Source organism: Giraffa tippelskirchi, chromosome 9, assembly GCF_054371585.1.
Source record: "Giraffa tippelskirchi isolate mGirTip1 chromosome 9, T2T-mGirTip1v1.2.pri, whole genome shotgun sequence".
In the NCBI taxonomy this organism is placed as follows: domain Eukaryota; kingdom Metazoa; phylum Chordata; class Mammalia; order Artiodactyla; family Giraffidae; genus Giraffa; species Giraffa tippelskirchi.
The window spans coordinates 104,911,505-104,938,970 of NC_137283.1; the positions used below are offsets into that span (position 1 = coordinate 104,911,505).

General features: G+C 38.8%; 1 long non-coding RNA gene across 1 annotated transcript in view; it reads right to left on the reverse strand.

Moving 5' to 3' along the window:
* Positions 1 to 26,369, reverse strand: part of LOC145521258 (uncharacterized) — a 235,651-nt gene extending 209,282 nt beyond the window's left edge. The window contains exon 1 of the long non-coding RNA XR_014065273.1: positions 26,223 to 26,369. This is a non-coding gene — a long non-coding RNA (uncharacterized LOC145521258). The remainder of the gene's footprint in view (positions 1 to 26,222) is intronic.
* Positions 26,370 to 27,466: the final 1,097 nt, after the last annotated feature.

Here is a 27,466-nt window from a genome sequence, read left to right on the forward strand (position 1 = left end):
CAGTCATCCCCTGGTGAGACACACTCAGTGAACTTCACAGCCCTCGGCAGATGATTAATCTCATTATAATCTTTTGGTTAGATTTAAAACCTGTCCCTCAACTTTCAAAACTTCTTTCAAGAAATGTGGAAAGTATTCCCAACTGCCTACGTAAAAGCAAATACTTTGACCATCACATTTACGTTTATAAAAACTTTTACAAAGAATATTTTTCAAAGAATAGATTGACTTATGTTTCTTCCAATAGCAGTGTTCCTCTATTTAACCTCATTCAACATTTTCAAATGAAACAACTCTCTGAGTAGGAGTTCATCCAAATAAAGCAGCAGTCTTTAATAAACTTTCAATTAGTCCAGCGACTCTTACTCCACAGAAATTCTAACAATTCAAATGTTGAAAGGAGTACAGACATGGCATCCCTAACTTATTGGAATAAGTTCAGCAGATGTTTCCAGGGTGCAGGCTGATTGCACTACTTCCTAATTCATACCAATCTTTAAACATTTTTTCTGGCACGACCAAAGGACAATGACTTAAAAATACATTAGAAAGTTCTTCGTATTTCCTAATCGAATTATAATATCTTAAGTTAGTTAAGTTCCCCATATGCATGTTAAAATTTTTATATAGTATACAGATTCAAAGAGCTTTCAGGTATCTGTGAGAGCAGTGTGCTTAAAAAAAAAAAAATGAATGCAAAAAACAAAGTTAAGTAAAATAGAAATATTACTAACTTTTACAAAAACTATGAGATACAGATAAAACATGGCTGAAGATCTACTAAAAATATAAAATTTTTCATAATTAGAAAAGACCCTGATGATGGGAAAGATTGAAGGCAGGAGGAGAAGGGGACGGCAGGTGGATGAGATGGCTGGGTAGCATCACTGACTCAATGGATATGAGTTTGAGCAAACTCCAGGAAATGGTGAAGAACATGGAATCCTGACGTGCTGCAGTCCATGGGGTCACAGAGTCGGACACAACTGAGCAACTGAACAACAACATAATTGGTGTCAAATTTATCTCCATGCACAGTGCATTAATTGCATACCAAGGTTCATTTTAAGTAACTCCAAAAAGTCAGCATTAAACGATCATAATAAGCATTAGAGCATTTGCATATTTATTCTCTGAATCATAATGACAGCTATAAAAACAGGATCTACACAGAGTCTGGAAAAGCAAAAAATGAGGAGCAAGGATATGTTTTAATATACATATTATTAGTAAATTTAGCTATAAGGCATGTTCACTTAAAAACATCTGCTTCTCAGTTGCTCTCTGTGCAATGGTATGATTATTAGCGGTCTTGTTACTTCCAAAAATATAAAGTTTGTTATTAACTTTGATAAGTATATAATTTCACTCTGCTCTTTCCACATGCATTACTGACATAGGATGTATTGTTTGTTTCTATTTCAACTTGGCACCACTTACTATTGTTTTTGGTGAACAACTGAGTTCACATTTTGAATGTTTCCCATGTGGATTATGAATTACACATTTGGAACTAAAGAAGACTTCCAGCAGATCTTTGTAATATTGCAGAACCTGTGAAGTAACAGATAAAGAATACTGGCTCTGAAGAAAATATAAAGGATGATTACCTCAAACAGAAGTAATAGATCATTTAAAATATTAAATTGTTATGAAATATGTAGATGACTATAACATGGTTGGAGTGAATTCATATGACTCAAGGAGCTGTAATGAGAAAAATCTATGTGGTCCAATTCTCATCCTAAAATAATAGATATTTCCATTTCCTTCTGAAATGGGTTACAGTTATCTATCAACTTATTTTAATTATTTTTCTTATTTTAAAGTAATATATAGAAGTATTGACTAACAATGCCTTTTACTGAGTGCTGATGAACTGAGAAGAAAGCAGTATTTAGTGTATTTAAAAGCACAAACGCTAAACAATAAATTCAGAAGGTTCATTAATCCTGGGACATTAGGAAAGCTGTCCTGATAAGGAGATATGTAACCTAAGACTTGGGAATGACCATGAATTAGCTAGACAAGGGTAGAGTTGGGAGAAGGTTCATAGAAGAAAGACACTGTCTGAGCTTGACAGTGAGAGCAGCACCACGAATTAGAAGTTGGAATAAAGCATTCGAGGCAGCAGAGCAGGCAGTGAGGGAACACAGTGATAAAAGGTGTCACTAGATGGAACAACAAGGGATGTAATATACAGTGTCTCTCAGATCAGCGAAATATTTAGAATAAAACCAACAGTATCTTGCTAGCGGTGAGATGAAGGCAGTGAGCAGACCATAATGTGATCAGTGGTTTGTGGAGAATGGATTAAATTGAGGCAGATATGAACTGGGAGCAACAAATAAGGAGTGTGTTTCAGGCATTCATTCAAGAGAAAGTAATGACTTAGACTAGAGTGGTAGCAGGGGGATAAACAAAAGTCAGTGGATTCAAATTATAAACAATCTGCAAGACTCATGAACTGAGCTTGAGGATGCATGCATGCAAAGTCAATTCAGTCCTGTCTGACTCTGTGCAACACCATGGACTGCAGCCTGCCAGGCTCCTCTGTCCTTGGGATTCTCCAGGCAAGAATACTGGAGGGGTTCCCATACCCTCCTCCAGGGGATCTTCTAGACTCAGGGATCAAACCCATGTCAAGTTAAAGGAAATAAAATAACAATGATTTCTGGAATTCTTTGACCCTCAAGACTCAAACAGTTGTGTTTTTTTTTTGCTTTTCTACTGCTGCACAACAAATCATCAAAAATTTAGTGGCTTAAAACAATATACACTTATTTATTCATGGTTCTGTAGGTTAGAAGAACCTACGTGGCTGTAATCTCTTCCAGTCATGGCACGGCTGTAATCTCTTCTCAAGGTATCACAAGGCTGAAACCAAGGTAATGGCTAAGCTGAATTCTTGTCTGATGGCTATGAGGAAGTATATGGCTATACTCTTCTAAGCTCATTCTTACTGGTAAATCAGTTCCTGAGGGTTGTAAGACTCAAGTCTTTTATCCTGGCTGGTCATTGTTCTGTGTGCACCTCTCAGCTCCTAGAGGACACCCACAATCCTTGTCACGTGCCCTTCTCTATCTTCAAGCCAGTGATGTGCCGAATCCCTCTCATGCTTTCTTCTCTGCTTTTAAGCAGCTCAGGTAGTGAGGTTAGGTCCATCTGGATAAACTCCCTTACTTAAAGTCAACTGTGCCATATAACATAACTCAACCATGGGAATACAACCCCTCAAGTCCACAATCCCACGGATTAGACAAGGCAGTACACCTGAGTGGGGACATCTTCGAGTTTTGCCTCCTGCCACAAGTAGTGACACAAATGAGATGATAGATACTGGAATAGGAAAAGGCTAAAGAAAAAACTGAATTCCACCTTGGAAAAGTTGGACTGAGAAACCAGTGAATACTCAAATGAAGTGCGCTGTTGGAAAGGCCTGGACTAGAGAACAAGAAATGAGAGTGGTTGGCATATAATCAATAACTGAACCCATGAGTATCTATTATATCACCTATGGAGAGGTACAGAAGGCTTAGGACCAAGCCTGGAGAAACTACAATATTGAAGGAATGAGGATAAATCAAAAACTAGTCAGCAAGGGGAAAATCAGCAGAACTTGCTAACATGAATTACAAGGGGAGAGGTGACTGAAGAAAGTCATATTTGTTTATCTGTGTTAAATCTTGCTGAGAAAGTTAGTATGAAAAATGCTCAACCCTTCTCCTAGGGATGTGGTGACATGGATTTAGGGCTTACAATGGCTAAAGTTGTCTCTGTAAAATGGCGGATTCAGCAGCCAGACTGAGGAGTGGGAGGAAGGTGAACTTCAGAAATGGAATCAATAAAAGACTACCAGGGAAAGGTACGTAGGTGGAGATTTTGTCTCTTTAAGATGGGAGACTTGGGAACATTTAAGCTCAAAGGATATGAAAGGAATTCAGCCAAGAGACTAGAAAGGGGACAGACCCTGAAGTAGATGATTAGAAACCCCCTGAGAAAGTACATTTTCTAAAAACACCTCTATCATTACAATTTGGCCAAGAAAGGAAAAGATAATTGTGGAAGTCAAAAGATTTATATTTATGGTGCAATGAGGATGCTCTCATCTATTTTCTAAGTAAAGTAAGAGAGAAATGAAGTTTTTGAGAGAGGATAAGAAAAGAATGAAATCAAAGGCTTGAGGAGAAATGTTTAAATGTGCCTTTCTGTGCCGAAAGGGAAAAGAAGCTGACTCAAGTAGTATCACAAGATTATCTTGTAGGCATTAAGACCTAAATAAAATTATATTAATAGAGGATCAATTGGTTTGTTTATACATTTTCTCCAGTAGCATGCAGCTACAACTCCTGGAAATACCAATGGATATTAATAACTATATTCATTAAGCCAGGTTGGTATTTTTGCTAAGGAGCCAAGATAGACAGACAGTAGAGTAAAACAGTTTTACACAGTCCCAAGAAGGTGGTAATTTTAAAAAAAGTATAATGAAAGTCATAACATAGAAAAGACATGATAGCAAATACCTAATGGATAATACATGGACCTAGATGGCTCAGTGATAAAGAATTTGCCTGTCAATGAAGGAGACACGAGTCTGATCCCTGGGTCGGAAGACCCCTTGGAGTAGGAAATGGCAACTCAATACAGCATTCTTCCTGGAAAGTTCCATGGACAGAGGAGGCTGTAATCCACCAGGTCACAGAGTTGGAGACTCCTGAGTGAGCCCTCAATGATAATATATAGGGAAAAAATGAAATCGTTTTGGTAAGACAAAAGGGTTGAATAGCAGGAATAACAGAACCTTTCAGAAAAAAGGATGAAAGGTTGCAACGCAAGACTAATGTCTGTATCTGTGACTTCAGAGAAGGCTTTGCTTTCGATCTTGTAACTGCATTTTAACTTTTTTACCCTTCATTCTTTGTTTATGATTTCAATACTCACGGCAAGTCCTTTTACACCATAATTTTCTTTTCTTTTAGCTGGTAATTTTATTTCATGTCTCAGTTAACTGTACAAAAAAGACCTTCACGACAAAGATAATCACGATGGTGTGATCACTCACCTAGAGCCAGACATCCTGGAATGTGAAGTGAAGTGGGCCTTAGAAAGCATCACTACGAACAAAGCTAGTGGAGGTGATGGAATTCCAGTTGAGCTATTTCAAATCCTCAAAGGTGATGCTGTGAAAGTGCTGCACTCGATACGCCAGCAAATTTGGAAAACTCAGCAGTGGCCACAGGACTGGAAAAGGTCAGTTTTCATTCCAATCCCAAAGAAGGCAATGCCAAAGAATGCTCAAACTACTGCACAATTGCACTCATCTCACATGCTAGTAAAGTAATGCTCAAAATTCTCCAAGCCAGGCTTCAGCAATATGTGAACCGTGAACTCCCAGATGTTCAAGCTGGTTTTAGAAAAGGCAGAGGAACCAGAGATCAAATTGCCAATATCCGCTGGATCATCGAGAAAGCAAGAGAGTTCCAGAAAAACATCTATTTCTGCTTTATTGACTATGCTAAAGCCTTTGACTGTGTGGATCACAATAAACTGTGGAAAATTCTGAAAGAGATGGGAATACCAGACCATCTGACCTGTCTCTTGAGAAACCTGTATGCAGGTCAGGAAGCAACAGTTAGAACTGGACATGGAACAACACACTGGTTCCAAATAGGAAAAGGAGTACGTCAAGGCTGTATATTGTCACCCTGCTTATTTAACTTCTATGCAGAGTACATCATGAGAAACGCTGGGCTGGAAGAAACACAAGCTGGAATCAAGATTGCTGGGAGAAATATCAATAACCTCAGATATGCGGATGACACCACCCTTATGGCAGAACGTGAAGAAGAACTAAAGAGCCTCTTGATGAAGGTGAAAGAGGAGAGTGAAAAAGTTGGCTTAAAGCTCAACGTTCAGAAAACTAAGATCATGGCATCTGGTCCCATCACTTCATGGGAAATAGATGGGGAAACAGTGGAAACAGTGTCAGACTTTATTTTTGGGGGCTCCAGAATCACTGCTGATGGTGACTGCAGCCATGAAATTAAAAGATGCTTACTCCTTGGAAGGAAGGTTATGGCCAACCTAGATAGCATATTTAAAAGCAGAGACATTACTTTGCCAACAAAAGTCCGTCTAGTCAAGGCTATGGTTTTTCCAGTGGTCATGTATGGATGTGAGATTTGGACAGTGAAGAAAGCTGAGCGCCAAAGAATTGATGCTTTTGAACTGTGGTGTTGGAGAAGACTCTTGAGAGTCCCTTGGACTGCAAAGAGATCCAATCAATCCATCCTAAAAGAGATCAATCCTGGGTGTTCATTGGAAGGTCTGATGTTGAAGCTGAAACTCCAACACTTTGGCCACCTCATGCGAAGGGTTGACTCACTGGAAAAGACCCTAATGCTGGGTAGGATTGGGGGCGGGAGGAGAAGAGGACGACAGAGGAGGAGATGGTTGGATGGCATCACCGACTCGATGGACATGGGTTTGGGTAGACTCCGGGAGTTGGTGATGGACAGAGAGGCCTGGCGTGCTGCAATTCATGGGGTCGCAAAGAGTCGGACACGACTGAGCGACTGAACTGAACTGAACTGAAAATAATTTCATTTAAAGAAAGCTGAGCACCAAAGAATTGATGCTTTTGAACTGTAGTGTTGGAGAAGACTCTTGAGAAGTCCCTTGGACTGCAAGGAGATCCAACCAGTCAATCTTAAAGGAAATGAGTCCTGAATATTCATTGGAAGGACAGATGCTGAAGCTGAAACTCCAATACTTTGGCCACCTGATGCAAAGAACTGACTCATTGGAAAAGACCCTGATGCTGGCAAAGACTGAAGGCAGGAGGAGAAGGGGATGACTGAGGATGAGATGGCTAGATGGTATCCCCGACTCTATGGACATGAGTTTGAGTAAGCTCCAGGAGTTCATGATGGACAGGGAAGCCTGGCATGCTGCAGTTCATGGGGTCACAAGGAGTCAGACATGACTGAGCAACTGAACTGAACTAGTGTGTGTGTGTGTGTGTGTGTGTGTATATATATATATATAGTGAGAGAGAGATAAAATACATATGTAAAGAAATATATAGATTCATATATATGATATATACATATATATGTATCTTATGGTCTCAGCATCTTACTAGATATTTTAGACGCATTTTTTTTATTTCATCTTTACAAGAAAGAGATGAGTCTATTAATTTTGCAGACTAGGTAACTGTAGAGGTTAAGTAATTTGCCCTAAACTATAGTCTATGGAGCAAGCAACACTGAAAGAAGAGGACCTCAAACAGATCTGCTCAAATTCTAACTTCAAAGTTTTCTTCTCAAATACTAAAACTGGGTATACAGCTTTGAGCCTTAGCATATTTGAGTGTCCTTCTGTTCTTTTTTGTATGAATCATAAATTGAACTGGTATATAATCTGGGAATACACTTAAGAATTTTTCAATATGTATACTGGAGTAATCGGAATGATTCCTACAAACGTGGATTCTTATTTTGAGATACTTGGAAAGGATGCCAAAGGAATGTTTGAGAAATAATTTGTAAAACTGACAGGACTCAGTTACAAATAGGTTATATTTAAATATATAATGATTCAAAGGCAAATTCAGGATCTCAAGTTATATGAAAGCTGATGTAGAATGCAGGTAACCACTGTGAAATGAAAATATATCCTGCCATATCAATAAACAAATGTCACAGTCATCATCGATTTCTGGCCTCCAATGTGAGTGAGGGCCCCCAAAACTGCAATCCAGCAGCTGCCTCTACCCGCTACAGTGATTGCTGAGGAGCTAAGAAGAATGCAAGAAGCAGCCATCTGCCACACCTGCCACTACTTAAGGTGAACAAGGAAATAGGATTTGGCCCCAGATAGCTGAGGTGCAAACGAAAGGAATGAATTCAGTGAGCCCAGAGGCTTGCATCTTCCCATACATAGAACACTAAATTTTTTAACTTGATATCTGATCTTTGCTATTCAGACCACCTGCTCCCCTTGTTGCAAACTTGTATATAGCCTGACTCCCCCTCGCACCTCTTCGGAGCAGTTTTCTCAGAGCTACTGAGACGCTGTCTCCCACGCCCAGTCTTAAATATTCCCACCAAAATTAAATAACCCTCTACTTCCATGTTATGACTATATTTTTAGTCAATACCATCCATCCTCAGTTTCACCCAAACCGTTGGTTGTGTCCAGCGGTTCTTCATAGATTCCTGGTCAGATCACCCTCCCAGACCCCAGGACTACTGCTTCTCTAAATTCACTTTTCTCTTCAAATGCCTATTTTATGTCTCACTCCTTACTCCCACTCCCAATAGACAACTTTGATCTTATTTCAAAGAAAAGGAAGCCATCAAGACCAGTTTCTCTCTGCTTCTCTCTGTATCACTTTTAGATTTAGTCACTGCAGTACCTACTTTTACCTCTTCCTTTCTGCCTTAAATGAGAAAATAAATATGCTGTGCAAAGTTATTCTCTCCCAGGAGCTATGGATTTCCTTTCCTATTGTATTTTGGCTTAATACTTGAGAAAGCAAATTATTTTTATAAATTCCAAATACTATATCTGGAGTTATTACAACTATGACATTTTATAGTGTTTAGAGCATAATGAACAAAAGCAAAGAAACAAGGATCAGGAATTTGGAGATTTTATCAAATTTAATATTAATTTTATGTCTTTAGAAAAGTCACTTCACATTCTGGATTTGAGATTTCTCATTATTATCTCTGGTATATAGAAACATTCTATTAGAAACCTCATATTATTTAGAACTCTTAGTTACTGTTCTGTTTTCTATAAAATAGGTTGGTTGAGACTTTCAGTTTCAACCTCATAGCATAAATGTAGATTTTCCCTTCTTTGACAATTACCTGAAAGCAAAAATGAGAATAAAAAAGAGAAACTCCACTTTTATTAAAACCATGGGATTGCTAAAACCTCACTACAAATAATAGCAAAGTGGCTTCCAGAAGCTCTGGATGTCTAAAGTAAAATAAAAAGACACAGTTCAAGAAGACCTAGAGTTACACATCGCATAAAAATCAGGCCCAGTGCACTTCTCCAAGTGAACAGCACAAAGATATTCACTCCGATAAGATTAGCAGCTTAAAGCCACAACCATTTTACTGTATCTTATGAAACTGTGGCAACAATTTGAACAAGTCTTCGGCTGAATCATGCTTCTGTCCCATTTGGCCTTCACAGAGGTCATTTGGTTGTAACCACCTGGTGGATCAGCTGACTGGAGTGTCTGAAATAGTTTCCCTCTTTTGTCTGGTGCCCCTGTGGGGAGGACTGAAATACTGAGGTCAACTGGAACTGTCTACACTTCTGTCTCATGTGGTCCCTCCACTGTTGACCACAGAATACTTGGACTTCTTACATTTTATTTCAACGTTCTCAGAGCAAGTGTCCTAGCAAACAGGGCAGAAGTGACCTATTATGACCTGCCCCCAAAAGTCACATAGCATCATTTATCACTGTACTCTATTAGTTGAAACAGTCATAAGCCTAATTAGACTTAAAGGGAACCCTAAACTCTAAAGACTTGATGAGAGAAGTGTCAAAGAATGTGCAACCATGTTTTAAAACGGTTATATGCAAAACCAATTAAGATTTTTTGGGCCACATGGAAAACAAGTGTGCAAGCTACTGTTGAGAGCCTCCAAACATCTGGTTTGATTATGAAAAGATGAGTCAGAGCCTAACAGGAAAACACTAAAAGTCCATATTGCAAAAATGATTGGAGAGGAAAATACAATAATGTTAGTAACCCTATAGCTGTTACTTTTACTTCAATAGTGAGGAATAAACTGAAAAATAGTGCACTAATAACTGTTATTGTAAATAAAATTTCTTTTTACCCATGAGATGGTCCTATTCTTGTAAATAGCTAGTACAGAAGTATAAACCTTATTTCAAACTGGCTCATCACTAAGAACCAAAACTGAATGCTAAAAACAGAAAGAAAAAAACAGGAAAATACTTATAGCAAATAATGAATATTAACTTTTAAAAGTTACTAATGTTAATACAGAAACTAAAAATACTGTTCATACGCATGTAACTATAAAATTAAATTTTAAAAAGTTACTGAAACAGTCATTTCTATAATAAAAGAAACATAGAACTATCACATATCAGGCAAATATGATGAGACTATGTAAAACTATAATATGTAACCTGGCTGAACTCATTGAAAACTTGAGGAGAACAACAAATCCATCAGAGAAAAGAGGCCCCACTGGAATCTACACCAAAATGAGAGTTATTACTGACAACACAGAAAAAGATAGAGGCCAGGATTTGAGAAAAATGAAGAAAAGGAAATGAAGTCAAGTTTTAAAATGGAATACAGTTAAAATGTTAAACATGAACTACAGGTCAAAGAAGTACAAAAAAGAAAAAATCCAATAGCTGGTGTCCTAAAATAAATAATGGAACAAAATAATTTAAATATATATTTTAAGAAAACGTTCCAAAAATTAAAAAAGAAGCTGAAACTAAAGACTGAGAGTGTGCACTATATCCCAGGAACTTAGAGTGATCAGTACCAGGACATATCTTAGTATATATATGTCACAGATAATAAAAGAATCTTTTGGTTGAATAGGTATAAGATTATGGTATGGGGAAAACACTGCCAGAATGACTAGTGTCCAGTTTCTGTGACATGGAGTAAACTTTAAAGAAAGTTGAGTAAGGTCTTGCAAAGTCAACAAGAAAATAAAACCCAAGAATTTTATGCCCAGAAAAATTGCTTAAAAACAAAGACAAAAGAAAGCATATTTAAATAATTAAGTGCTCATGGATTATTGCATCTGATGGCTCAGCTGGGAAAGAATCTGCCTGCAATGTGGGAGACCTGGGTTCCATACCTGGGTTGGGAAGATCTCCTGGAGAAGGGAACAGCTACCCACTGCAGTATTCTGTCCTGGAAAATTCTATGGACTGTGGAGTCCATGGGGCTGCAAAGAGTAGGACATAACTGAATGACTTTCACTTTCATGGATTATAGATTCCATGAACCCTCTTTAAGAAAGTACTGGAAAACACACTTCAATCAATGAAAAACTGTTTGATAAACAACTGTAAAGAGGAGTGATACTGAATGCTGAGATCACTTAATTCTAGGATTAAGACAAAATAAATATGGTGATTATGAACATAGAGCAGAAAATAAATAGTATAAGCCCTGACAGAGTAGAAATAAAAACAGCTGACAAAAGTCAGAAAGGAAAGGAACAAGAAGATAGGAGGTAATAAGTATGGTGATTCCCTAATCTTGTACATTAAAGATCAATAGATTTGAATTATTAAAAAGCAATAGTTATATTTAAAATAAGAAATAAATATTAAATATATGAATTAATGAAAATGGGTAAAGGAAGGGAGAAGAGAAAGAAATTTTAAATATATCAATTTTATCATTGTTCAGCAGCATTTCAGTAAGAAATCAATAGATTCATGACTAAAAATAAAAATTAAATCATTATAATCATTAGACAAAAACATAAGCGCCAAAGTTATTTTTTTCATTTATTCCCCCCACCACACACACAAGCTAGGAAAACAGCATAACATAAACTATGATAACAGAGCTAAAACCAAGCCACTTGTTTATATAAAAAGTGATAGTAGGTAGTAAAAGAAAAAGCTCAATTATATGTTATACGTAAGTAGTTAGCCAAAGCAATGTTACTTAGAAATAAATTTCTTATGTCATTATAGACCAAATGAAGGAAGTTACTTAGAAAGATTGAAAAATAAGGAATCGAAAAGACATACTAGACAAATGTAAGTAAATATCAGAGGTTGTGATTTTAGTATTAGACTAGATTGATTTCTGAGGTGGAAAGCATTAAACAAGATAAGACTCAAGTTTCAAACCACATGAAAATCTAACAGCATGAATACATCTGTACCAAATAACACTGCATTAGTATACATGAAGGGGAAAAGGTAAAAATACAAGGAGAAACAGAAATACACTACTAATAGGAAACTTGAATTCACTTCTCACAGTCAACGATGGTTCAAGTGGACACAAATCAGTAAGAAACAAGACATAAATATGATGATGACTTTTAAAGTAGATCTAATGGACATACATCAAACCTAGCATCTTGAAAAGACAAGTGACAATTTCTTTCCAAAGGGCACACGGAACAGTCACAAATAATATCATCAAGTACTTATTCTAGGGATGCTGGGATGATTCAGCACTTTCAAATCAATCAAGGTGATACATGACATTAACAAAATGAAAGGCAAAAATCATATAATCATCCCAATGAAATACTATTTGACAAAATTCAACATTTATTTGATAAAAACTCTTAAAGTGTGTAAAAAGGGAGCATTCCTCAACAAAATAAAAGCCACCTATGACAAACCTACAGCTAACATCATACTCAATGATGAAAGGCTGAAAGTTTTTCCTCTTAAGACCAGAAACAAAACAAGGATGCTCACTCTCATTATTTTCAACCCAATGTGGTATTAAAAGTTCTAGTCACAGAAATGAGACAAGAATAAAAAGGCATCCAAATTTCAGACAATATGGTACTATATATAGAAAACCCTAAAGACCCTTCACACACACACAAAAAAAACCCATTAAAACCAATAAATTAATTCAGTAAAGTTACAGGTAACAAAATCAATATACAGAAATCTATTACATTTCTGCAGAAAGAGGTATTAACAAAACAATCCCATTTACAATTGTATTGAAAGGAATAAGATACCTAGGAATAAATTTAACCAAGGAAGCAAAAGAACTGTACACTGAAATCTATACATTGATGAAAGAAATTGAAGTTGATACAAACAAATGGAAAGAAATTCCACCCTCACAGATTGGAAGAATATTGTTAAAATGACCATACTACTCAAGCAATCTAGAGATTCAATGCAATTCCTATTAAAATACTGATGGCATTTTTCACAGAACTACAAAGAATCTTAAAATTTGTATGGAACAACAAAAGATCCCAAATATCTAAAGTCTTGAGAAAGAAAAACAAAGCTGGAGGTATCATGTGCCCTGATTTCAAACTCTATCACAAAGCTACAGTAATCAAATGGGTTTCCCTAGAAACTCAGACAGTAAAGAATCTGCCTGCAATGCAGGAGACCTGGGCTAGACCCCTGGGTTGGGAGGATTCTGTGGAGAAGGGAATGGTAACCTACTCCAGTGTTCTTGCCTGGAGAATTCCATAGACAGAGGAGCGTGGCAGGCTACAGTCCATGGGGTCGCAAAGAGCTGGACACAACTGAGCAAATAATACATAGTAATCAAAACAGTATGGCACTGGCATGAAAACAGACACATAGGTCAACGGAACAGGATAGACAGCCTAGAAATAAACCCATCCGTATATTGCATATATAGTCAATTTACAGCAAAGGATGCAAGAATATACAGTGATAAAAAGGCAGTCCCTTCAACAGGTAGTACTGGGAAAGCTGGACAGCTACATGAGAAAGAATGAAACTTTACCACTATCTTACACTATATTCAAAAAACATTCAAAATTGATTAAAGATTTGAATGTAAGACTTGAAACCATAAAACCCTTAGAAGAATATAAAGGCAGTAAGCTCTTTGACTTCAATCTTAGCAATATATTTTAGACCTGTATCCTTAGGCAAGGCAACAAATGCAAAAATAAATTAAATGGAACTACATCAAACTGAAAAGCTTTTGCACAGTGAAGGAAACTATCAAGAAAACAAAAAGGCAACCTACTGAATAGAAGAGTATTTGTAAATTATATATCTGATACAGGCTTAATATTAAAAATATATAAATAAACTACATACCTTAATTTCAAAAAAGCAAACCTATGAAAAAATTGGGCAGAAAACTTGAATAGACATTTTTCCAAGGAAAACATGCAGATGGCCAAAAATTACATGAAAAAGGTGCTCAACATCACTAATCATCAGCAAAATGCAAATCAAAACCACAGTGAGATATCACCTAGCACCTGTCAAAATAACTTATCAAAAAGACAAGAACTAAGTGCTGGCGAGGATGTAGAGAAAAGACAACTCTCATGTACTGTTTGTTGGAAAGTAAATTGGTGCATTCATTATGGAAAACAGTATGGAGCTTCTTCAAAAAAATTAAAAATAGGACTACCATAAAATCTAGTGATTCCATCTCTGGGTCTTTATCAAAAGAAAATGAAAACACTAATTTGAAAACATACCCACGCCCTAATGTTCAGAGCAGCATTTACAATAGCCAAGGTTCGGAAACAACCTGTGTCCATCGATAAATGAATGGATAAAGAGGAGTTGTATATGTATATAATGGAATATTACTCAGTCATAAAAAATGAAATCATGCCATGTGAGACAACATGGTTGGACCTAGAAGATATTAACCAGTAAAATAAGTCATAAGAGAAAGACAATTACTGTGTGAGTTCATGTATATATGGAATCTATAAAGCAAAACAAATGAACAAATTAAACCAAAACAAAAAAGACTCAGAGATACAGAAAACAACTTGGTGCTTGCCAGAGGGGAGGTAAGTTAAGATACAGGCAAAGTATGTGAAGGAAATTAAGAAGCAAAAACTTCTAGTTACTAAATAAACAAGTCATAGGGATGTAATGTACAATATAGATAATATAGTCAATGATATTGTAGTAACTTTGTAAGATGACAAGTGGTAACTAGACATACTGTGGTAAAAATTTTGAAATTTGTATAAATACTATATTAGTTTAAGGTGTATATCATAGTGATTCAATATTGTTTGTCAAAAAAGCACCTGGTTATTCCACAATAAAATTAAAAATTAATAATATGTTTAACACTAATTTAAAAAGCTGCATGTACCCCATAGCTCACAGCAGTATTATTCACAATAGCCAAGATAAAGAGCAACCTAAGTATCCATCAACAGATAAATGGATAAAGAAAATGTTTAAATATCTACTTTTTAACATTTTTACCTCACCATGTTTCTAGATCCAGTTACATAGAGTTTCTCTTGAATGTTCCAGTAGCAGAAGAGTATAGTATGTTGCTTTCAGAATAGATAGAATAGCCCTACTTGGTGTCATCCATGGGGAGGCTGAAATAGGTGTTGTTGCTCAGTTAAGGCTTTCTTTTGTTTCTTTGTAATCAGATCCCCAGGTATAAAGGAAATGATTTTATCTACTTATTACCTGGTTTCTCAGTCTAGATAGTTCAAAGTTTTCATAGCTCAATAAATTATTTTATACTTTCACTTTACACTTTCAAATATATTTCAAAGTATATTTGTACTTTCCTTTAGTATCTTTACAATCCCATTAATTTATAAATGGGAGCTTGGAATTCTCAAGGAAATCAAAGGGCTTTGCTCAAGTTGCAAGCAAATAATTGGCCAAGCAGAAACCAGAATTTAGTTCTCACACCCTGAAATCCAAATATTTAGAGCCAACAATCATAGACATTCACTTACTGCCCTTCTCCCTCCACCAAGTTAGAAAAGCAAGTGTTCATATTCTTAGAATGCTTAATTTGTGGGAAAGAAACAATAGAGATATAGGTAAAGAAAAAATATCTACATAAATATGCATAAAATAGAAACATTTCCCCCCACTGGAGAAGACTTTAATCAAAGACCAAAGTGATTATAAGCCTTATAGAAGGAAAACTCCAGTTTATTTCAATGAAAATATTCTATGAAAGCAAGATCTGCCAGAGGCCTGCTTGATGGCTCATCTTGACTTCAGAATAAGCCATCCCCCACTGGCTATCGAAAGCAACCTATTTGGTGGTTTTACATAAGGTGGAGAACATTGCCATGCTCCAGTTCATATCAGGTCTCTTGACATAACAGGAGGAAAAGGACTCAATATATATAATAAGCAGTTCAACAGCTGAGAAAGACAGCATATGGCAATGGAAACATAGGCATTGCTTTGATTTTGGAAAAAGAAGCAAGAAATATTCCTGAGTCAAAGTTCACTGCCACCTGAATGAGATGATTTATTTTTCTGCTACAGAGTGAACTTTGTGTGGGCATAGATTTATAGCAAATACAACAACACCTGCACAAATCTCAGCAGGAGTTTGAAGAAACACCATTTTCCCATTACTGAAATGATTACAGGTGCAATAATAATAGTATTTTCATTTAATTAAAGTGGGTTTTTTCCCCCAATTCCTAAAAGCATACAACACTTGTTAAAAATAATTAACTTATTTTCAATGAACTATTCAGCAAAAGAGAGAAATATGTATGACAAGTAAGCTCAAACTGACAGGCTTTAAATAACAGACCCCTAAATAAATTGATTTTAATTTAAACAATCAAGTAAAATAAAGCTAATAGTCCTATTCATCAGAAGTTTTCTATCCTGCCATATAATTTTTCTTAAAAGTTTGTAAAGTAAAACTTGTAAAATACCCCCTGGGGCTGCTCCAGCATGCTTCAATATGTTTCAAGTTTTAAATTATAGATTAGAAACAGTCTTTCCTTCTAGACTTTCAAGAAAAAGGAAGATACTATCATGAACATTTGCATGTTTTACAAACTCTGGTTCACTCTTATTTTACTTTAATGTTTCAAAACTGTGCATCAGTTCAGTTCAGTTCAGTTCAGTCGCTCAGTCGTGTCCAACTCTTTGCGACCCCATGAATTGCAGCACACCAGGCCTCCCTGTCCATCACCAACTCCCGGAGTCTACCCAAACCCATGTCCATCGAGTTGGGGATGCCATCCAGCCATCTCATCCTCTGTTGTTCCCTTCTCCTCCTGCCCTCAATCCTTCCGAGCATTAGGGTCTTTTCCAATGAGTCAACTCTTCTCATTAGGTGGCCAAATAATTGGAGTTTCAGCTCCAACATCAGTCCTTCCAATGAACACCCAGGACTGATCTCCTTTAGGATGGACTGGTTAGATCTTCTTGCAGTCCAAGGGACTCTCAAGAGTCTTCTCCAACACCATGGTTCAAAGGCATCAACTCTTCAGCGCTCAGCTTTCTTCACCATCCAACTCTCACACCCATACATGACTGCTGGAAAAGACATAGCCCTGACTAAAAGGACCTTTGTTGGCAAAGTAATGTCTCTGCTTTTTAATATGCTATCTAGGTTGGTCAAAACTTTCCTTCCAAGGAGTAACCGTCTTTTAATTTCATGGCTGCAGTCACCATCTACAGGGATTTTGGAGCCCAGAAAAATAAAGTCTGACACTGTTTCCACTGTTTCCCCAACTATTTCCCATGAAGTGATGGGACCAGATGCCATGGTCTTAGTTTTCTGAATGTTGAGCTTTAAGCCAACTTTTTCACTCTTCTCTTTCACTTTCATCAAGAGGCTCTTTAGTTCTTCTTCCCTTTCTGCCATAAGAGTGGTGTCATCTGCATATCGGAGGTTATTGATATTTCTCCCGTCAATCTTGATTCCAGCTTGTTCTTCTTCCAGCCCAGCATTTCTCATGATGTACTCTGCATATAAGTTAAAGAAGCAGGGTGACAATATATAGCCTTGACGTACTCCTTTTCCTATTTGGAACCAGTCTGTTGTTCCATGTCCAGTCCTAACTGTTGCTTTCTGACCTGCATATAAATTTCTCAGGAGGCAGGTCAGATGGTCTGGTATTCCCATCTGTTGCATTTCCACAGTTTATTGTGATCCACACAGTTAAAGACTTTGGCATAGTCAATAAAGCAGAAATAGATGTTTTTCTGGAACCCTCTTGCTTTTTCAATGATCCAGCAGATGTTGGCAATTTGATCTCTGGTTCCTCTGCCTTTTCTAAAACCAGCTTGAACATCTGGAAGTTCATGGTTCACATATTGCTGAAGCCTGGCTTGGAGAATTTTGAGCATTACTTTACTAGCGTGTGAGATGAGTGCAATTGTGCGGTAGTTTGAGCATTGCCTTTCTTTGGGATTGGGATGAAAACTGACCTTTTCCAGTCCTGTGGCCACTGCTGAGTTTTCCAAATTTGCTGGCATATTGAGCGCAGCACTTTCACAGCATCATCTTTCAGAATTTGAAATAGCTCAACTGGAATTCCATCACCTCCACTAGCTTTGTTTGTAGTGATGATTCCTAAGGCCCACTTGATTTCACATTCTAGGATGTCTGGCTCTAGGTGAGTGATCATAGCATCGTGATTAACTGGGTGGTGAAGATCTTTTTTCTCCAGTTCTTCTGTGTTCTTGCCACCTCTTCTTAATATCTTCTGCTTCTGTCAGGTTCATACCATTTCTGTCCTTTATTGAGCCCATCTTTGCATGAAATATTCCCTTGGTATCTCTAATTTTCTTGAACAGATCTCTAGTCTTTACCATTCTATTGTTTTCCTCTATTTCTTTGCATTTATTGCTGAAAAAGGCTTTCTTATCTCTCCTTGCTATTCTTTGGAACTCTGCATTCAAATGGGTGTATCTTTCCTTTTCTCCTTTGCTTTTCGCTTCCCTTCTTTTCACAGCTGTTTGTAAGGCCTCCTCTGACAGCCCTTTTGCTTTTTTTGCATTTCTTTTTCCTGGGGATGGTTTTGATCCCTGTCTCCTCTACAATGTCACGAACCTCTGTCCATAGTTCATCAGGCACTCTATCAGATCTATTCCCTTAAATCTATTTGTCACTTCCACTGTATAATCAAAAGGGGTTTGATTTAGGACATACCTGAATGGTTTAGTGGTTTTCCACACTTTCTTCAATTTAAGTCTGAATTTAGCAATATGGAGTTCATGATATGAGCCACAGTCAGCTCCTGGTCTTATTTTTGCTGACTGTATAGAGCTTCTCCATCTTTGCTGCAAAGAATATAATCAATCTGATTTCGGTGTTGGCCATCTGGTGATGTCCATGTGTAGAGTCTTCTCTTGTCCTGTTGGAAGAGGGTGTTTGCTATGACCAGTGTGTTCTCTTGGCAGAACTCTATTAGCCTTTGCCCTGCTTCATTCTGTACTCCAAGGCCAAATTTGCCTGTTACTCCAGGTGTTTCTTGACTTCCTACTTTTGCATTCCAGTCCCCTATAATAAAAAGGACATCTTTTTGGGGTGTTAGTTCTAAAAGGTCTTGTAGGTCTTCATAGAACCGTTCAACTTCAGCTTCTTCAGCGTTACTGGTCAGGGCATAGACTTGGATTACCATGATACTAAATGGTTTGTCTTGGAAATGAACAGAGATCATTCTGTCATTTTTGAGATTGCATCCAAATACTGCATTTTGGAATCTTTTGTTGACAATGAGGGCTACTCCATTTCTTCTAAGGGATTCTTGCCCACAGTAGTAGATAAAATGGTCATCTGAGTTACATTCACCCATTCCAGTCCATTTTAGTTCGCTGATTCCTAGAATGTCAACGTTCACTCTTACCATCTCCTGTTTGACTACTTCCAATTTGCCTTGATTCATGGACCTAACATTCCAGGTTCCTATGCAATATTGCTCTTACAGCATCAGACATTGCTTCTATAACCAGTCACATCCACAACTGGGTGTTGTTTTTGCTTTGGCTCCATCCCTTCATTCTTTCTGGAGTTATTTCTCCACTGATCTCCAGTATCAAATTGGGCACCTACCGAGCTGGGGTGTTCATCTTTCAGTATTGTATCTTTTTGCCTTTTCATACGGTTCATGGGGTTCTCAAGGCAAGAATACTGAAGTGGTTTGCCATTCCCTTCTCCAGTGGACAGCATTCTGTCAGACCTCTCCACCATGACCCCTCTCTCTTCGGTGGCCCATGGCATGGCCTAGTTTCATTGAGTTAGACAAGGCTGCAGTCCATGTAATCAAATTGGCTAGTTTTCTGTCTGCCCTCTGATGCCCTCTCTCAGCGCCTACCATCTTACTTGGGTTTCTCTTACCTTGGATGTGGGGTATCTCTTCACGGCTGCTCCAGGAAAGCGAAGCCGCTGCTCCTTAGTCCATGGGGTTGCAAATAGTTGGACATGACTGAACTGAACTGAACAGCATTCTCGAGTGGACTTACTTGGTCTTTCTCTATAGGTTATGTGACACCGAGAATTTATTTTTCATTGCAGTAAGAAAGGTCGACTCACTAACCTTGAAAAATGCAGTGATGCACAAAAGCCTGTGTAACAGAGCTCCAGCACAATCACTAGACTAAGTAAGATGTGCTCATTGCATTCTCTCATGGTCTTCTGCGCAAATTTACAAATTTCTTAAGTGTCTCTAAGTGACTTTGGAATCTTTCACCTCCTTTTGTACAAATTTGGATCACAGGCCCTTTTCATCATCATCCTGTTTGATTAGCTAACTGGTAGCCTTCCTACAAATTTGTTTGTCTTAGATTTTACATTCTCACCAAAGACTTCACTACCTTTTAAGCCCTTCCAGTACAACCCCACAGCACTCTTTATTTGGCAGTATCTCAGCACTCATCCACCTCTTGACTCCAGACACCAGCCTGTTTTCTTGGAGGGCATTAAATGCTCTCTAGTACAGCAGTGTATCCCCTGTGTCTTAGTGGGGCCTAGCAAACAGTGTTTCACAAGTGCTGAGAGAACAACCTGCACTGCATCATGTAGAGAGCATCTTGCTGCTGCTGCTGCTGCTGCTAAGTTGCTTCAGTCGTGTCCGACTCTGTGCGACCCCATAGACGGCAGCCTACCAGGCTCCTCCATCCATGGGATTTTCCAGGCAAGAGTACTGGAGTGGGGTGCCATTGCCTTCTCCAAGAGAGCATCTTAGACATACTAAATGTCTACAAGACATTTAACAAAGTTGAAAATTATTTAGCTCCAAGGAGCCTCTTGCGCTACACCCCACTGGCCCAGCTTCAAGACCAAAAAGGCGAGAGTCAGAGACAGAGACATTAATTGTTTCATAAATAGGGGAGCTTACATGTCTACAGCAAGTTCCCAGAGCAACATCCCACTAAGTGCAGTAGACAGAAGGCAGGATATGGCAGTAGCTTTTGCTCCCGGGAGGGTTGGGGGAGAGGTCATAGGGAGAATTGACAACAGATCGGCTGATGGGTTACTGGGGAAACTAGCAAGGGGAATGCTCCTCACTGCCCCTTTGAAAAGCTATCAAAGTGGAGATGTTCTGATCTAAAGGTAAGAACAATTACCAGCTGAGCTCGGGGAAGTATATTGGAAGGTCAGCCATGTGAGTAGACAGTAGTGAAGCAGGTGCTGGTTGAGCAGGGGGTGTACAGAAAGCAAGATAACAGCCATCCTGGGTGGCCTGATCATTCACTCCACCCCTACATACCCTGCGCCACCCTCATAATCTGGGTCCAGCCCTCTTCTGTGGTATCCCTGGGGTCAGATATGTAGGAGGGTCACTACAACCAGATACCACAAATACAATACAGACAGCAGCAGCCAAAGAGTATCAAAAGTAAGATAACTCATATACTAAGAACAGTCACTAACCAGGATGTCAGAAAATTTTGGAGCCAAGCACTCACTGGGTCAGTGGAGAGGGAGTCAGTGCAGCAGCATCCTGTCCAGTTATGAAGAAGGTAAGGCCACTCCTTGTTTTCACAGAGCCACGACCACAGGAAGAGGAAGGTCCCAGCTCTAAAACATCCTGGTAGCCTAGCCAGGAGTCAGCAGTCACAGTACCTGTCTGCCACACCCTGTTACATTGAGTTCCACTAGGGATGGACCAATTAGGTCATTCAAAAAAAAAAAAGAGTTAATACCACTAGTTGAACATGTGTGTCCAGCAGCTGACCTATTCCATTCTGTACAGCATAACCCCAGGTACTCATGGGCAATCAGTTGTACAGTAATATTCACCCACATGGGCCTTTCTTGTATACTGGCATGTGGGACAGGAAGATGGTGAGAATTTTTCCCCTTGTTGTCAGTTGCCTCCACACAGTCACATTAGCCAAGTCAATTTTTCATGGAAGTCCAGAGGAGGAAAACTATGCCATCTTGCTATAGACCCAGCAGTTAGACTCATTTCACAGTGAAGCCATTGCTGCCACTCAGTCCTCGAATAGATTTCCTCTGCTCAGGCTAGGGATGAAATGTAAGACATTTAACAGGCACAACACAGGGGAGATCATGACTATTAAGCAAAATACAAGCAGTAACAGCATCCCGAGATAATACCACACCTGCCTGTCTGCAACATAGTTCAGAAAACTCAAATTTTCAGTAATACAGGAATGTGTCTAAAATCACATTAATAATCTGAACCACAGCTACTCCATTTTGACTTTCTAGAATCCCCCTCCTCAACAGCCAAAGGAGATGTATAGTGCATGTTCAGTAGGCCACAAAGCAGGCTACTCTGGTCAGTAGAGTTCAAGTTAAACCATGGGTAAACCAGAATTATTTTCCCATATCTCCACATGTGAAGATTTTTCCATCATTTCTCTTTTTGACTGTAAACCTTTTGATAGACCAAAGTACATGTCCCTTGAAGCCAGGGTGAATGCTGCCTTCTAGCCGTAGGTGCAGATCATGTCCCTTTAGGTGAGGCATCCTTTGTATTTGTCTAGGTATACACATTGCAGGGAAAGTGATCAGATAACATGAACAGTTCAGAGGTACACTGATTGGGAAACATTTCAGAGGCTGTACATTTTATCAATTACATGGAATTGCTACACAAATCTTATACATGTGTTTTCAGCAGTAGACTTACAGCAAGCAGTGTTACACATCATGGGTATTTGTGCTCTGTGACAACTTCACTAGAGAATTCTCCTTTCATCCTGAACATCAGGATAAAAGTATGACTGACACAAGAACTTTCATTAACACAGACATCAATTAGCAGAACTCAAATTTAATATCCACTGAAACATATTATTTTTCTTTCAAAAATTACCCTCCACCAAACACAGCCAAATTAAGACAAACTTGTTTGCAAAATAAGTCTGGTCAATTGACCATACAGGCTCCTCCAAACTGGCTATAGTGGAACTCCTTGGAAGGAATCTCAGACTGAATTCCCAAAGCCAGGAAATCCATGTTAAAGGCATGCCATCAGACCCCGCCTCAGTGGATTTCTTTCTTCTAGAGGTCCCCAAAATATTGAGATTCCAACTCATGCCAGGAGACAGCTTTTCCCATTTACCTGTTAAGGCTGCTCAGAATGCAAGTCTCCAATTTCTGGAGGGACCAGGCAGAGAGAAAAGAAAAATGTTTCAGTTTTACCCACAGGTGTAGTTTACCAAATTGCTTTAAGTCATAACCAACTTGATGGGAAGAGTTCCCTTTTATCTGGCAAACACAGATCAAAACCAGTAATATTCCAGACAAAATTATAACCATATTCACAGTTCACTAAGTAACCAATGCTTTTGTTAACTTTTTATGAAGTGATAAGGTTTTCCTATGTCTAAAGATCTCTTCAATAAAATTATAGATACCAAGGGAACACTTCATGCAAAGATGGGCTCAATAAAGGACAGAAATGGTAGGGACCTAACAGAAGCAGAAGATATTAAGAAGAGGTGGCAAGAATACACAGAAGAACTGTACAAAAAAGATCTTCATGACCCAGATAATCATGATGGTGTGATCACTCACCTAGAGCCAGACATCTTGGAATGTGAAGTCAAGTGGGCCTTAGGAAGCATCACTATGAACAAAGCTAGTGAAGGGGATGGAATTCCAGTTGAGCTATTTCAAATCCTGAAAGATTATGCTGTTAAACTGCTGCACTCAATATGCCAGCAAATATGGAAAACTCAGCAGTGGCCACAGGACTGGAAAAGGTCAGTTTTCATTCCAATCCCTAAGAAAGGCAATGCCAAAGAATGCTCGAACTACTGCACAATTGCACCCATCTCACACGCTAGGAAAGTAAGCTCAAAATTCTCCAAGCCATGCTTCAACAATACATGAACTGTGAACTTCCAGATGTTCAAACTGGATTTAGAAAAGGCAGAGGAACCAGAGATTAAATTGCCAACATCCACTGGATCATCAAAAAAGCAAGAGTTCAAGAAAAACATCTATTTCTGCTTTATTGACTATGCCAAAGTCTTTAACTGCATAGATCACAACAAACTGTGGAAAATTCTGAAAGAGATGGGAATACCAGACCACCTGACTTGCCTCCTGAGAAATCTATATGCAGGTCAAGATGCAACAGTTAGAACTGGACATTGAACAACAGACTGGTTCCAAATAGGAAAAGGAGTACGTCAAGGCTGTATATTATCACCCTGCTTATTTAACTTCTATGCAGAGTACATCATGAGAAATGCTTGAATGGTTGAAGCACAAGCTGGAATCAAGATTGCCAGGAGAAATATCAATAACCTCAGATATGCAGATGATATCACCCTTATGGCAGAAAATGGAGAAGAACTAAAAAGCCTCTTGATGAAAGTGAAAGAGGAGAGTGAAAAAGTTGGCTTAACGCTCAACGTTCAGAAAACTAAGATCATGGCATCCGGTCCCATCACTTCATAGCAAATAGATGGGGAAACAGTGGAAACAGTGGCTGACTTTATTTTTGGGGACTCCAAAATCACTGCAGATGGTGACTGCAGCCATGAAATTAAAAGATGCTTACCCCTTGGAAGGAAAGCTATGACCAACCTAGACAGCATATTAAAAAGCAGAGACATTACTTTGTCAACAAAGGTCGGTCTAGTCAAGGCTATGGTTTTCCCAGCAGTCATGTAGGGATGTGAGAGTTGGACTATAAAGAAAGCTGAGTGCCAAAAAAATTTATGCTTTTGATCTGTGGTGTTGGAGAAGACTCTTGAGAGTCCCTTGGACTGCAAGAAGATCCAACCAATCCATCCTAAAGGAAATCAGTCCTGAATATTCATTGGAAGGACTGATGTTGAAGCTGAAACTCCAATACTTTGGCCACCTGATGTGAAGAGCTTTCTCATTTGAAAATACCCTGATGCTGGTAATGATTGAAGGCAGAAGCAGAAGGGGACGACAGAGGATGAGCTGGTTGGATGGTATCACCGATTCAATGGACATGAGTTTGAGTAAACTCCAGGAGTTGGTGATGGACAGGGAGGCCTAGCTGTGTAGCAGTCCACGGGGTTGCAAAGAGTCAAGACACGACTGAGTGACTGAACTGAACTGAAGGTTTTTCATTAGGATTCTTTAATTTTTTACCCAGTAGTATGATCCGAAGTTTATCAGAGACCCGTACTTGAAAAAAAATTCCTTCCTACGAACGTCCTTAATGATGAAGCACTTTTTGCAAAAGCATCAGAGTACAACAGTTATTGTCTATGAATGCCAAGACTTAAAAAGGCAGAGTTAAACACCTGATCACAATGTAATCAATAAAGAAACTTGATTACAATGATTAGAATTACAAGTGGTTATAATCTTAACTCTTAAAAATTCGGGCCAATCTCTTTTGTATTTCTGAGAATTTATATAAGTGCTTAATTTGTTTTACACCAATTATAGCTCATCCGCAAACCAATCTTGGCAACACCATCTGGAGGCAGAGATGCATCATATACATAGACATACATGTACCTATATAGACACAGATCTCTCATTTGTCCTACTAGAGCTTAAAAAGACCACTATTTTGCCTATATTCTCAGGGGTTAAAGTTCCTGAGAGCCCAGGTAGATCACTTACATCTTGAAGGCACCAGAGGAGACATACCAATTCCTTCTAGAAAGCTATCTTCCTAAGAGAGCATATACAAAAACCACTTTTAGAATAGGAAGAGTCCCATTGAGGACATTTTCAGGGATTTTTTTTTTTCAATTTCTAAATATTCAGTGTAAACAAATAACAACAATAGACAATAATAATAATAGCTATCATTCACCCACATTCAGATGCCTCATTTTCAGAACACAAATCATCATTCAACTCAACATTTGCTTCAGCTTATTAGCTTAGCCCCCATGGCCTTAATGCAAAAACAGCCAAACCACAGCTGCAGCCACTTTAACCGCCTGTAATAGTGGCCAACATCTCCCCAGTAGCCCTAGGGGTGTCTATGAGCTCTTCGCACTCTCTTTGTTCCCCAACGCATTAAGGACAGCCACCTCAGGGCCCCACATACTAGTGACAGCCACCTGGGGATTCCCCGGCAACTTTTGGGATCGCCCGTGGAACTTGCAGGCCCCAACCGCTAGTGGACGCCCCGCAGCTTTCCATTCCTCGTCCTTATTTCTCAACATCTTGGTGCTCACGACAGTTTCCTTGTTCCCCCGGGCTTCACCCCACAGCTTCAAGACCAGGAAACAAGCCCAGAGTGAGCAAAAGAGACATCAATGGCTTCATGGATGAGGACACTTACCCGTCTGAAGCAAGATCCTGGAGTGACGCTCCACTGTGTGCAGCAGATGGCGGACAGGGCAGAACATGGCGGCAACCTTCGCTTCTGGGAGGGAGAAGGTTACCATTTATAGAGGGAACTGACCACCGGTTGGCTCGTGGGTTACCAGGGAAACTAGCCGAGACGCTCCTCGCCGCCCCTTTGAAAAGCTATCAGGTGGAGGTGTTCTAAAGTTTAGAACAATCACCAGCCGTGTCGCGGGCAAGTATGTAGGAAGGTCAGTCATGTGAGTAGGATGGAGATGAAGCTGGTGCTGGTCGAGCAGCAGATGTACAGAAAGCAAGAGAACAGCCGTCTTGGGTGGCCTGTTTAGACAGAGCCTTCCTGATTGAACCCTGTTCAATTAGAGAGCCGCCTGTTATAGTCAATGTGAAAAATGATAACAACCAGTTTGCTAAGATATGTTTAAGCAACTATTTTAGCTCATTTTACATCCTAGCTATTTTCTCATGTCTGACGTGATTCAGCTCAATAGGATACACCTATTTAGTCACTTGCTTTGCTATTTCTTCTTTAAAAATGTAGTTATTGATTATATATTGACACAGCAGACATTCGAGATATTGGTAACATAATAGTGAACGTGACAGTCAAGATCTTTACTCTCTTGGTACTTATAGTCAAGTGGGTGGAAGTAGACAGAAAATAAATTAATAGGCAAGAGTATATAATAAAGTGATAAGTGCTAAGGTGGAAATATATAAATATGCTATGTTAGAGAGACAGCAAAGGGCTTCAGTTTAGGCAATCAGAGAGGTTTCACTGAAGAGGGGGCATTTAATCTGAGGTGTGAGCAGCAAAGAGTCAGTCAAGAGAAAGAAGCTCTGGGGAACAGCTTTCTGGCTGAAGGGCAGCTCATGCAAACACCCTAGGTTAGGTCCCAGCTTGGCAGGTTGTGTCCAACTGTCTCAACAACCCAGATCAATGAATATCAGTATCACCACTAGATATTAAATCATGAAATTGAGGCTCAAGTAAGTTTTTTGGTAAAACCCACACAAAATAAACTGAGAATGCAGCCCGGTTCTGCTTTCGGTGAGAAGGGCTAGTTGATAAGCTTATAGTATTTACATATTTTTAAACGTGAACTTCCCATGAAGATAATGGAAATCTCCTCCTCTGCTCTAAGAAAAGATACTACCTAAGGTGTGGCCAGAGACATCTGCAGGAAGCATGTCCTGACCTTGATATTTGAAACCATGTGC